Here is a 14,185-nt window from a genome sequence, read left to right as displayed (position 1 = left end):
GCACTTGATTCATTCACAAACATCTTAGAAATCCATGTGAAATCCATTCCATGCATTCCCCCTAGATACGCAGCGCTGCATCCGAAATGTTCCAACATGATCAGAATACCAGCTTTTCTAGACTCGTCGGCCAGGGGGAAAAAACTGGCAAGCCAAGAGGAAAAAGCTCGCCCCCGTCAAATCCTCTCGCACTGAACTCCACACAGAAATTGATGCAGGCAAAACACCATGTGGGAAAGGGGGCTTCAGAGGGACCGCCTCAGGGGACCAGGCCAAACCCAGACCCTGCAATCGCCACCTGAGCTCCTTCTTTGTGTGAGAGTTCCTTACGTATATTTAGGTGCCAGGCAGAAACATTCCTCTTTAACCAGGTATTTTGGCTTCTAATCAATCTATGGCCTTTTAAAGCAGGGGTTTCTTCTTCTTTGTTCTCCCCCCCCCCCCCGGAAATAAAACATTTAACGAATGTACAGTCATACCTCGGGTTGAAGTAGCTTCGGGATGAGTATTTTCGGGTTGCGCTCCGCAGCAACTCAGAAGTAACAGAGAGTGTTACTTCCGGGTTTCGCCACTCGTGCATACGCTCAAAATGACGTCACGCGCATGGGCGGATGTGGTGAATCGCGACCCACGCACTCGCAGACACGAGTTACGTTCGCTTCAGGATACGAACAGGGCTCCGGAACAGATCCCGTTCGCATCCAGAGGTACCACTGTATGGGTTTGGGGTTTTTGTTGCTATTGTTTTGCTTTGGTTCTGTAAAGACGCACGGAGTTGCCTGCAGCGAGAGAAGGAATCTAATAAATTTAATAAATAAAGCAAACCCGGGCCAAACTGGGTTCAGAACAAGCATAAGGGGAGCAAGGCATGGGTTCCACAGGGGACAGGAAATCACACCATCCCCTGAGGTAAGCAGTGTTAGAAACTCAGATACAGAAGCTAGGTGCCAAATGCCACCTTAAACCTAGGTTGTGGTCTATTCACCAGGGGGTTGGACTAGATGACCCGGGGTCCTTTCCAACACTACGATTCTACAGTCTCAGCTACACTGCTTGACTCTAGCTTGCTCTTACAACAATTCACTTATCCCAGAAGGAGAAACACACACAGCAGAAAGGGAAATGGAATTAACTATGGACTAAGGCAAAGCTTTTTAAACTGGCACCCAGAAATCTCCAGGTATTCACAATTTGGCATGTGCTCATAGCAAAATGTACCTGGCGCCTGGGCAACTTCAAACCCTGGAGGTGAGCTATTGGTAACTAGCTCCTGCAAGCCAAAGCCCACCTCAAGAATACGGATGCCCAAGTTGGGCACGGATAGTGACCGAGTCAGCAGCACACAGAGCCACAAATCCCCCTGGACACAAACCTGTCTCTCCCTTGTGGTCCCTTATGACACTGGGACGAACGGAAACCTCCTTGCCTCCTTAGAACGCCCAAACCCAACATGTGGTTTCTTGCAACGAGCAGAAAAGCAGGCTACACAAAGTGATCACTCTCAAGCACTCAAGGACCATTCTCCTATCAAGAAGGTCAGCAAGAAGTTGAAAGTGTTTGCACATGCAAAGGGAGACACAAGTACAAGCTCCCGCCCTGAATTCCTGGCTTTCCCCTTCACACTTGGCCTCCGAACTGCTTATCTGGAGACCCTGTTCCTTGTGAGCGACATCATCAGCTTTCTCATCCTCCTCTCTGGGCTCCTTCCAAACCCGTCTTCCCCGCACGGCTCTTTCAAGGAGAAGGAAGCTCACGGTATGTCATCCCCATTACTCATGTCTTGCCGCTGTGACATTTCCTCCAGGAAATGAGACACGGTTGGAAGGCGGGAGAAGGAAAAAAAGGGAGACAGGGCAGATGGCCGGTGTGGTCAAGTCACAGGCATCAGTTTGCGCCGGGGAGAAAGCACCCTTGGTTGGGGAGGGTGGCTGGCTTCCTCCTGAACCCAAGTCTCTCCCAGGCCCTGTTTCCAACGCTCTAGCCACTATACCACATGCTGGAGAGCTGCTCCACGAACCCTGGGAAAGCTGGGATTCCAGTGCCAAAAGAATTGCTTGGGGAGAAATATATACAGTGGTACCTAGGGTTAAGAACTTAATTTTTCTGGAGGTCCGTTCTTAACCTGAAACTGTTCTAAACCTGAGGTACCGCTTTAGCTAATGGGGCCTCCTTTCTGTTCTCATCCTGAAGCAAAGTTCTTAACACAAGGGTTTTCTGGGTTAGTGGAGCCTGTAACCTGAAGCGTCTATAACTCGAGGTACCACTGTATATATTTCTGATTCTGAAATGTCAATATACAGTGGTGCCTTGGGTTAAGAACTTAATTCGTTCTGGAGGTCTGTTCTTAACCTGAAACTGTTCTTAACCTGAGGTACCACTTTAGCTAACGGGGCCTCCCGCTGCTGCCGCGCCACCACTGCGTGATTTCTGCTCTCATCCTGAAGCAAAGTATTTACCGTATTTTTCGCTCTATTGGACGCAGTTTTTCCCCTCCAAAAATTGAGGGGAAATGTGTGTGCGTCCTATGGAGCGAATGCAGGCTTCTGCCATAGCCACACGCAACCCCTCTGGCAGGGAGAGGCTGCACGGGGCTATGGATTCTTTAGCCCTGCGGAGCGTCTCCCGGCAAAGAGAGGCTGCACGGGGCTAAAGGGGAAGCCGGAACAGCGAGCGGGATCCATCCCGCTCGCTGCCTTGCCTTCTTCCATAGCTGTGCGCAACCCCTCTGGCAGGGAGAGGTTGTGTGCAGCCTGTACACTGCTCTTTGGGCCTGGGGGGGGAAAATTTTTTTTTCCTTGATTTCCCCCCCCCTAAAAACTGGGTGCGCCCTATGGTCCAGTGCGCCCTATGGTACGAAAAATACGGTAACCTGAGGTACTGTTTCTAGGTTAGCAGAGTCTGTAACCTGAAGCGTCTGTAACCCGAAGTACCACTGTAATAAGTATTAGGAAACTAGTGGCTAAAGGAAGGGACCATGTGTTAGTTCTTGAGCCTCTCCGTTTGCTCCTCCTCCGAAGGGGCACCCACAGATTCCCTCTGGGATCCCCCCAGTCTGCATGCTGCGGCTTCCTTCCCATGGGCGAACTCCCGGGGCCACCGATCCATCGCTACTAGGCTCCAGGGACAGCGTCTCCATTCTCAGGAAGCACAAATCCCCACTCCAAGCAGAGCTCATGGAAACTGGCTGGTGGGGGGGGGGGGCTCTCCTTGGCTTGGCAGCCACTGGAAGCCAAAGGAAATTCCACGGAGCCAGAACATAACACTGTGGGGCTGGGCAGCTATGGGAGGGGAGAGAGAGCAAGGGAGGGGAAGGGCAGCGGCAAAAGGAAAGAGCAAAAGCTTTTTCGAGGAGGGGAGAGAAGACACAGCTGGCTTTTGAGGCAGCTGTTGAAGGTAGCAGATTAACTTCCCTGGCCAAGGGGTGGATTGCAATAAGCGAAGGATTAAAGGAAAGGAAAGAAGAGGGGCCAGGGAGCTCAGGAGGAAAGGCTCAACAGCCGCAAACCAGGAAGGCATGCAAAACTGGCCCCACAGCCTGCAGAAGGGGAACAAGGCTGCCTTGGCGGGGTATGAATAAAGATATATCAATAGTAACCACCAGCAGAACAGGGGCACTAGGCCGACAGCCCCTTCAAGGACTGCTGCTGCCTCCCTTCTAAGCTGCCAGGAATTTGCACTTGCGATGAGGAAGGACCGGCCTCGTTTCAGTCCGTTTCCCTACCCGATCCTTTACAAAATGTCCAAGATTGATTCAGCACCTGCAAGGCTTCTTCTCCGTGGAAGGAGGTGGAGGAGAGCGTGGTTGTTGCAGGGGCCGCAGAGGTCATGGCGACTGGCCTTGCCAGGTGCCCAGGAAGGGGCTTTGTCCTGCTGCCGCTGCCTCCTGGCCAGCCTCACCAGCGAGAGACAGTCCCAACGGCCAGGAAAGGCTCGGCTCTGCGATTCCCACGCTGCCAGCCAGGAGCTGGGCTGCGGTTGGGGAGAGGCAGACAAAAGGCCAGCACTGGCTGGCTGCTGACCAGTGACAGTGCCAGGCCTCTGAGCGCTCCCAAGTGGGAGGCCGGTCAAGCCCAGAGGGCGGCTGACACAGCACCAGAAAGGAGCAGCCCAGGGGGAGGAAGCAGCCAAGGAACCGACAACAAGGCCCAAGGTCTTGCCAAAGCAGACAGAGCTCGCACCTCCAGCTTCACCGCTGCATATCTGCCTGCGCTGGGATCCTGCAAGCCCTACACCACCAGCCCCTTCCAGCCTCCCTCTCCTTCACTACTGGCTGGGCCAAGATCCACCCCACAACTCAGTCCCTGGCCCACAGCAGACCCCACGAAAGGTGGGTTTGCACCAGCACACAGAACATGCTGAAATCAATCAATCAATCAAGGTCTTATGTATATAATAAAGGTTCATAAATATAATAGGCAAACACGTACATAGATATATAGGCCACATGTCTGAAGCTACACAGGGGAGCAACCATGGAGCCATTTTGACTCCCAGGCTGACCAGGTGTTTTTTCTGCAAGATCAAATGGAAGAGCCTCCCCATTGTCTTTTCCTTCACAAATCCTGTCTGTGTATGAATAGGGTGAGCCTGTGAGCTGGCTCAGGAACTAAGTATCTATCACCACAAAAGACTGGCCAGGCTACCCAGGGTATCCAATCAAGTGACCATTAACAGGTAACCTGCCCGTCAGGAGGTAAACAACCCACTCAGATTTCTGCTGTAGACCGCCTTTTCTGTATGATGTTTCTGGGGGTGGTCTTTGACTCCAAGGTGGGCAATTTAAAATGTCTATATAAGGGCAGACACACCTTGGTTCTGGGTCCCCCTCCTTTTCCTGTGTGTGAAGGGGGCACCCTGTTGCAACAGTTCAATAAAGATCAGGCTTACAAGCTGCTTTGCTTCTCAATATTCTCTGGTTGGCCTCTGTTTTTGTCCTCCGACTGATGGAGAACCTAGAAAGGACTTTATTAGGGCTCTTGTGGGAATAAGGGCAGGTTTTCGTTTATTACAGTGCCCTGCAGGGTGAAGGAATCACACCAAGGGAGACACTCGGACCCTCAAAAGCGGCATAGAAATGGGATGGAAAATAATTTGAGGATCCTGAGGAGGCAGCTGTTCCCTTGACTGTGCCTGGAAAGCAGGCAGGGCCCGGGGGGGGGGGGGTCTGCCTCAGCACATTCCACCTTCGGCTGCCAAGACAAAGTCCCTGGCACGTGCGGCACCGTGTCCCCGTACCTAGGTGGCTCAGGTGCCACTTTGCCCTTGAAGTCCCTTCCTGCTGCCAGCAAGGGGCAAGTATGCCCTGCCAACGGCAGCAGCGTTGCATGCCGACTTTTTAGGTCCATTAGTGTTTCTACGTGTTTGGTTTCACTTGCTTTCGTTTCTGTTCCGAGGCAAAATGACTCACTCCAACGGGTATTGACAGGCTGGAAGGTGGGCAGAGGAGGGCGGCCAAGATGGAGGAGGACGTGGAAGCCAAGCCTGATGAGGAGCAGACGGAGGGAGGACATGACGGCCATCTTCAAATATCTCAAGGGCTGTCCCTTGGAAGATGGAGAAAGCTTGCTTTCTGCTGCTCCAAAGGGGAGGACCCGATCCAAGGGATTCACATGGCAAAAAAGGAGATTCCGACTCAACATTAGGAAGAACTGGGAGCCACGCATGGTGGCACCTTCCATCCAGTGTTAGAAACTGAGATATGAAAGCTAGGAGCTAAACAGCACCCAAAACCTAGGTTATAGGTGTCACCGCAAGGGAGTGTCTAGGCGCGCTTTTTTAAATAGCAAGAAAACAAAACTGAAGATGAATGAACTGTAGCTAAAATCTTACGTTCATTTTTCACATGGTCTAGTCGTCATCTGAAGACTGCAAAAAACAAAGCCATAGTTCCTTTCAAACGCCCCCCCCCCCGTAATATTATTACGAGGGTCCCTTCTCCAGTCTTCAGAGAGTGGCTGGAAGTCGATAGGCAGAAAAAGGTCATTTTTACAGTGGTACCTCTGGATGCGAACGGGATCCGTTCCGGAGCCCTGTTCGCATCCTGAGTAGAATGTGAAACACGACTGCGCGTGCGCAGGTCGTGTTTCGCCACTTCCGCACATGTCATTTTGAGAGTCTGTGCATGCGCGAGCAGCGAAACCCGGAAGTAACGTGTTCCATTACTTCTGGGTCGCTATGGAGCGTGACCTCAAAACGCTCAACCTGAAGCACATTTAACCCAAGGCATGACTGTAATCTGAAATCTTAGGCTCAGTACTGCACCCAGAGCTCAGAAACCGCTCGCGCGAATGAAATTCCCCATCGCAAAATGCGCCTAGAACAATGGGAGTTTCGAATGGCTGCTTCCTTCACCGGTGCTTCCCAGCTCCTCCCAGGAGTTGTGCCAGTATTTTTGTCTGCCTGAGATTTTCTGCATTCAGAGGCTTATCCCCTTGCCGGACTTTCGCCCCCTCCTTCCGCGCCCCCCCCCCCCGGGCCCGCAAGCCAGGCCCCGGCCTCCTCCTCGGAAAAGCCTTCCTCTGCTCCAAGACCACCTCCTACCAGTAGCTGCCTGGCTGTCGGCTGGAAGCGGCAGCAAAGGGAGGAAATTTAACAAATCTATGACTGGAGGGGAAGAGGCGGCGAAGGGAGCAGTTAATGAAGAGTGGTGGGAAACTGCAGGGAGGGCGGCCTGCCAGAAACATCCCCGACGCAAACTGGAGCAGGCATCAAAGATTTATGGGGGCATTAATTTTTTATTAGGAGGGAACGAGCGGCTCTTCGTGTACATGCGGCACACAAACCGGGAGTGGGGGGTGTTCCAGGATTTGAAAAGGCAAAGAATTACGCCGCTGCATCAAAGGGCGGGGGGGAGAGATTTGCTGGAGATAGAAAAATCCCACAGCCACCTTACAGGCAAAGCTTAATGTCTGCAGAAGGCAGCAAGGGAGGTAGGATGGGAGGAAGGAAGGAGAGGAGGAAGAAGAAGAAACAGGGAGGGAGAGGAAGAAGGAAGAGAGCCAGATTCCCAAAGACAATTCCATCACTGGCTGGAAGCTTCCATTCATTGCATTGCCACCGTACAATACGATACGATAATCTTTATTGTCATTGTCCCATACAGAACAACGAAATTGGGAGGTGGGGGATGGAAATCAACATAAGACATTCAAAACCAACAAGCCTGCTACCCCAGCTATCCCAACCTAGTTAGCCCCCTAAAAACTCTGATACCCCATTTTTAAATACAATATACTCCCATAGAGACTCCTTACACTGCATTTAAAACCAAAATCGCATGTGGATAGAAACTGTTTCTTAGGCGGCTAGTGCTAGTCTTTATAACCCTGTACCTTTTTCCAGAAGGCAGAAGCTGAAAGAGATCATTTCCGGGGTGTGCACTATCCTGCGCTATCTCTGCAGCTTTCTCATGACACCTGGAAGCGTAGATTTGATCCAAGGTGGGAAGAGTGCACCCAATTATTCTCTCCGCAGTCTTTACAACCCTGGACAGCATTGTTTTTTCCCCGGCCGTGCAGCTCCCAAACCACACACACAGACCATAAGTTAATACACTCTCCACAGTACAATGGTAAAATGCCATCAACAGGTCCTTTGAGAGATTGTTTTTCCGGAGGATTCCCAGAAAATATAACCTCTGCTGTGCTCTCTTCATCAGGTCTTTGCTGTTTTCTCCCCGGGTTGAGCTCCTTGCGGGAGAGGGCACCTTCTCAAAAAGCGATCTGCTTCTTTTCCGCTGGCCCAGCATGTAGCACGGGAGGGAGATGATCCTGCAAACAGGATGCAGGGCATTTTACCTCGGCTCTTGTGAACGCCACACTCCCTCCCTACAGGGCATGGCTGAATTTCCCAGTGCTGGGGAGTCTTGCCATCTATGGACAACCTTGTAGGGTTCTCAGCCGACCTCCATCTCTGAGTCCCAGGTGGGGCTTTCAAGCGCAGCGCAGCCACTGTCGGGTTGAGGGCCTCCCAGTAGCCCCAGGCTGTCCTGGCATGGCAGTTTGAGGATAATAAATAATAATAAAAAAATTTATTTATATCCCGCCCTCCCCAGCCGAAGCCGGGCTCAGAGCAGCTAACATCAATAAAAGTAACACAGCATTCTAAAATCAGTTCAGAATCAAATTAATGGCAACCATTGGGCTAGAGTTCTATGAGGGTTACCAGAGGAGGGGGTCAGACTGTGCCTTGGCCAAAGGCCTGGTAGAACAGCTCTGTTTTGCAGGATACCAAGGAACCAACCAAGTGCCCTCCAGCTGTTGCTGGACTACAACTCCCATCAGCACAGGGCCAGGGATTATGTGAGCTGGAGTCCTACAGCAACCAGAAGATAGCAGTGTTCAAAATTGGCCAAGCCCCATTTTATACCTGGTTATTGGCCACTTGCAACCAAGTGAAGCTGCTTGGGCGCCAGGGTGGAGCCTGACATCTCCCCCATGTGGGGATCCTTGAATCGGGACTGTTTTCACACACTCAGACCCCTTCCTGTAGAATGCTATCAGTTATATTTCATCCGCACAATCGGAAGGATTTGCTTCTTCTGCGCAGCCTGAGCAAGAGAAGTCACCATTAAGAAAAAGAGGTCGGGGTAGGCAAAATATGTATGTGGACTGTCTCCGGATCAAGTGATTTTCCTCTTTCAGTTCTTAAAGCTCTTAACTTAGCTCAAGGTTATAATCTGAACTAGCCAGATGTTTAATGGAGAATCAATCACAGTCAGCCCATCAGGCAACTAGACATTTCGTTTTGGCAACAGCAACCTTGGTTTAAGGGAGCTGTTTGGAACCTAGCTTATATATCTGAGTTTCTAACACTGCCCCCCCCCCGGCAAATCTTCAATAATGGCCAAACAAGCAAGTGTTTGGCAGACAAGTGATACAGTGGATGGAGAGGAGAAAATGAGCTTCTCTGTCCTGAAAAGCTGGCCTTGAAGACTCCATCTCACAGATTCCTACTAAGCCCCAAGTAAACGATAAACTTTAAAGCTGAGTAGCGAGGTGGCAATGCAGCCCAAACCTAATGCAATTACCTGTTCTGTTCAGTGGAAATGTTGCCTTGCTCTGAGACAATGCCAAAGACAAAGGACTTTCAAGCTCAGAAGCCTTTCTTGTGGGCACAGCACACAAACGTCCTTTCCAAAGAAGGCTATTTATTAAACCTGAGTTCTTTATCCAATTGCTCACTCACTCAAGGAATTATCGGTCGAGTTATTCCCTCCCTTGAGCACGCACCACAGAGAATCAAGTCTGGCTCTGATTCAGGGGGATTAGAGAAAGAAAGAAAAAAGGATTGTGGAGAGCTCCAGAAGGGCCTCTCCAAATTGGGAGAGCAAGCTGCAGAAAGGCAAATGCAATTCAATGTAAACAAGGGCAAAAAGATCTGAATTTCGCATATACACTCATGGGATCTGAGCTGGCTGTGACTGAGGAGGAATGAGGCTTGAGGAAGACGTCAACCCCACGTGCAGAAGCCATGAAAAAGGCCAATTCCATGATGGGGATCATTAGGAGACGTAACAAAGGTGAAGCTGTCCATTATACATAGCTATGGCCCCAACACCACTGCATAGAGTTCTGGCTGCCTCGTCTGAAAAAGGGCATTGCAGAGCTGGGAAGAAGCTCAGAAAAGAGGCTACCAGAATGACCAAGGGGCTGCAGCAACTTCGCTCTGGGAAGAGGGCATGATGTTTGGAGCTTTCTTGTTGAGAAAAAAGTTGAAAAAGAGGGGACATGGCAAGAACCTGGAAGTCTGGGGAAAGTGGAAAGAGAAAAAAAGATCCTAAGAAGAGGGTGTTAATGTGTTTATCTGCTTGTTCACCTGAAGTTGCAGTGATTTCAAGCCGTAGAAAAAAAGAGAGAGCCCAGAAAGCCATTGATCAAAGCGAGCCAGGACTGCGAAGAACAGCTTTCAGCAAATGTGCACTTGGGAAAAAGGCATTGTTGGGGTCCCCGACAAAGCCTCAGTCCTGCAGAAAACTTCCTCTTGCAGACCAGCCCCTGCCCACAGTAAGCTCAGACCCTTCTTCCAGACAGACAGGAGAGCCATTGAGAAGCAGAAGCGTCCCATGGGGGCAGATTCCTCCAACTGTCACAACCCTCAGGGGGTGCCTTCCGACAAGGCAGGCATTGTATGAAGATAAGGGCCCATTGTGCCCACCCTGGCATCCCTGGGTAAAGGCTTCCTGCAGGCTTATTTTCATATCCGGCATAAAAATAAACTGCGCTCTTCGAGAAACAGAAAAGTTTCCTATTAAAATATTTCAGGAGTGCCATGAAACATTTAAAGGGAGAGCTTCCAGGCCAAGAAGTTTAAAACTGGACCCCAGTAACCTTGGACGCTGTGTCGCGCGCTCCCAATTCCAGGGAGAGCAGCTTGCCGGCCACTGAATCACCGCTGAAGGATGCCAGGTCTGTGGCACGGTGAAGGCACCGCCACGGCCACCGTCTCGAGGGACACCCTTGTCTTGGGCTGGCAGGCGCAACCTCAGTCATCTAGACCAGTGTTCCCCAACCTTGGGCCTCCAGCTGTTTTTGGACTACAATTCCCATCATCCTTGACCACTGGTCTTGCTAGCGAGGGATGATGGGAGTTGTAGTCCAAAAACAGCTGGAGGCCCAAGGTTGGGGAACACTGGTCTAGACCACCCAGAGTGGCTGGGGCAAACCGGGCAGATGGGCAGCATATTCTTATTCTTATTCTTATTATTATTATTATCATCATCATCACTACTATTACTACAGTGGACGCTCGAGTTGCGAACGTGATCTGTGCAGGATGCACGTTCGCAACCCGCAGCGGCATGTCTGCACACGTGCGGGTTGCGATTTGGTGCCTCTATGCATGCATAAAGCACAATTTAGCACTTCCGCGCATGCGCGACCTCTGATACCCAGAAGTAACCCGGTCCGGTACTTCCAGGTTTCAGAGAGTCCATAACCTGAAAAAACACAACCTGAAGCATCTGTAACCGGAGGTATGACTGTATTATTATTATTATTATTATTATTATTATTATTATTATTATTAGCACAAATGTGCAGAACCAGGCCTCTGGAGCTCCAGCAGATTCAAGGGACACAGATACGAAACGACACAAAAAGGGCACACGGTGAGATGGCCAAAAAAAAAAGGATGTCCACTTGTCAGGGATGCTTCAGCTGTCCTTCATGTACTGTGGGGGGTTGGGCTAGATGACCCTATGGGGTCCCTTCCAACTCCACAATTCCAGGAAAGATACTCAAAAAGAGCGGTTTCGCACACTGGAAGTACAATCCAACAGCCTCTCTCCGTGGAATGGAGTTTAATAATATTTGAGTGCAAAATATTTGACAAGTTAAACGTGCATTTTCTGCAAAGAAGCGCAACAAGGATGGTGAGCAGCAGGAATCCAGCGACAAGCCGTGTGGAGGCTGCAGGGACCCAATTCTGCTTTATTGGGGGGGGGGGAGGGGACCCAACGTAGCACAAGCTATCACCCAGACATTTTTAACCATCTTTTGTCCTTAATGCAAAGCCCCGAGCGGCTGGACTGAGCCCAGAAAATGTCCCGGCAACCCAGCAGGCAGTTCCACATGCCACGTTAGAGCTTGAGGGGGACCTCTGAAAGTGCATACCCCCCGATCTGAAGAGCAAATGTAATCCCAGCAGAGCAGCCCTGCAGAAGAGAAAAGCTTTTCTCTCACCCCCTACTCAGCTTCAAGCATCTGCACGGCTGGCTGGGCTGCGCGAGAGAATGAGCAAGGCGGGCACACAGGCCCTCTCCTCCTGCCGCGGGAGTCCAAAGTCTCCGCAAAACAAACAGTCACACACCAAGCCTGAGAAGCACAACCCACACACCTTCTGCCCTCCCAGCTAAGGACACCTTCAGATCACAAGCAAAATCCTCGGGGGGAGACCCACTAGTTTCCCCAACACAACCACCAAACTGGCTATTCAGACACAGCCCTGAAAAGGCACCTGCTGCCTGGGGGTTGCCCACTGCGGGAGCCAAGCCGCAGGCAACTGTCACCTGGCGCCATTTCCCTGTGTTACCTGAGTCAGGTGAGTCTGGGCAGGTGCTGGGCCTCTCTGCCTGGCTGCTGCAATGAGCTGGATGAGAGCCAAAGCACCGAAACTGAGCCCCAAACAAATGGTGGCTTTAGAGGCTGACAGGCAGGCAGGGCTCCGGTTCTGGAATTCAGCAATCAACTTCCTCTAGGTGGGACTGCGCTGCCCCCTCCCCAAGGAGCACAAACATCGCCTGGGAGTGCTCCTCAGCTCAAGAGCCTCTGGCCAGCTATGACCACTCCTGGGCAGAGATAGCCTGGCCATGGTAGTCATAGGAGCCAACTCCTAGGGGCAGAGGGAGCTTCCCTCCTCCAATAAAAGATGTGAGGGGGCTGCCTCCCCCGGTAGATGGGTAAAAAAAAAGGTAAAGGGACCCCTGACCATTAGGTCCAGTCGTGGCCGACTCTGGGGTTGCGGCACTCATCTCGCTTTATTGGCCGAGGGAGCCGGCGTACAGCTTCCGGGTCACGTGGCCAGCATGACTAAGCTGCTTCTGGCGAACCAGAGCAGCACATGGAAATGCCGTTTACCTTCCCGCCGGAGCGGTACCTATTTATCTACTTGCACTTTGACGTGCTTTCGAACTGCTAGGTTGGCAGGAGCCGGGACCGAGCAACGGGAGCTCACCCCGTCGCGGGGATTAGAACCGCCGACCTTCTGATCGGCAAGTCCTAGGCTCTGTGGTTTAACCCACAGCGCCACCCGGTTAATTAGTTGGTTAATGGGTATTGCCATTCAAATGGTGCGCATGCATCGTGTCATGTGACCAATTATGTGTGGCATGGCTCACCTGTGTGCACCCCCCAAAATTTATTCATTGGCACCCCATGCTCTGGTAACCTCCCAACCAGATAATAATAATAATAATAATAATAATAATAATAATAGTAATAATAGTAATTTTTTTATATCCTGCCCTCCCCAGCCGAAGCTGGGCTCAGAGAGGCTAACAACAATAAAAGTAACACAGCATTCTAAAATCAATTCATTCTAAAATCAATTCAAAATCAAAGTAAATTAATGGCAACCATTGGGCTAGAGTTCCATGAGGATTACCAAAGGAAGGGGGTCAGACTGTGCCTTGGCCAAAGGCCTGGTGGAACAGCTCTGTCTTGCAGGCCCTGCGGAAAGATGTCAAGTCCTGCAGGGCCCTAATCTCCTGTGACAGAGCATTCCACCATATCGGGGCCACAGCCAAAAAAGCCCTGGCTCTGGTTGAGGCCAGCCTAAACTCCCTGTGGCCTGGGACCTCCAAGATATTTTTGTTTGAAGACCGTAAGGTCCTCCATGGAGAGGCAGTCCTGTAGGTACAAGGGTCCTAGGGCTGTATAGGGCTTTAAAGGTTAAAACCAGCACCTTAAACCTGATCCTGTACTCCACCGGGAGCCAGTGCAGCTGGTATAGCACTGGATGAATATGATCCCGCAGCGAGGACCCCATAAGGAGTCTCGCCGCGGCATTCTGCACCCGCTGGAGTTTCTGGGTCAGTCTCAAGGGCAGCCCCACGTAGAATGAGTTACAATAATCAAGTCTGGAGGTGACCGTCGCGTTGATCACACTGCAATGTGCCCTTGGTGGGGCCCCGATTGGTGCAGAAAGGGTATGACAAAGGAGAGAGGCATGTGTAGGGTTGGAAGGGACCCCACGGGTCATCTAGTCCAACCCCCAGAAAGGCAGGAATCGCAGCTACGTGTCATTGTCGCTCATCGAGTTTTTCACACTTAGGCAACACGCCAAGCCTCATGAAGTCACCGTTCGTTGCTGTTAATGCTACAAAGGCAAAATAAGAGAGACAGCTTCCTATGGGATCCACGCAATCCCAAAGTAACAGTGCTAGCCCCCCTGCCAGGCTGCAGTTCCACATCTCATTTGCCCCTGCAATGCGCAGCACAGGAACCCCACCAGTCACAGTAAGTCAGCCGGCCTGTAAATCCCTGGAAGAGCCACATCTGCGCAGATGAGCTGCAGGGAAGCAAGCAGTCATCGGATAAAACAAGAGGTAGCAGAAACTACAGCGGGAGCCTTGCGGCCCGCTCTGAGAAGCTGCCGCAAAACCTGGGCCAACCCCCTGGATCAACCCCCACCCCACCGCAAGACTACTCAGGAGCCAGCTGCAGGAAGGAGAGACTGGGCCTTCCAA

The 14,185-nt window shown here is 51.3% G+C and overlaps 1 protein-coding gene across 2 annotated transcripts in view; it reads right to left on the bottom strand.

Moving 5' to 3' along the window:
* The window catches only part of SIPA1L3 (signal induced proliferation associated 1 like 3), a 105,917-nt gene that overhangs the window by 76,807 nt on the left and 14,925 nt on the right, over window positions 1-14,185 (bottom strand). The window contains exon 1 of one of the 2 annotated variants that reach the window (XM_081868642.1): window positions 3,759-3,777. The exons of the other annotated variant lie outside the window; for it this stretch is intronic. The gene's annotated coding sequence lies outside the window, so the exon portion shown is untranslated. Of the gene's footprint in view, window positions 1-3,758; window positions 3,778-14,185 lie in introns of those variants that run through there. 2 annotated transcript variants of the gene reach the window in all.

The sequence above is a fragment of the Podarcis erhardii genome, assembly GCF_964252035.2.
Source record: "Podarcis erhardii genome assembly, chromosome: 7".
Lineage (NCBI taxonomy): Eukaryota > Metazoa > Chordata > Lepidosauria > Squamata > Lacertidae > Podarcis > Podarcis erhardii.
Note: the sequence above shows the minus strand (reverse complement) of the source record. Positions and strands in the feature narration are given on the sequence as shown.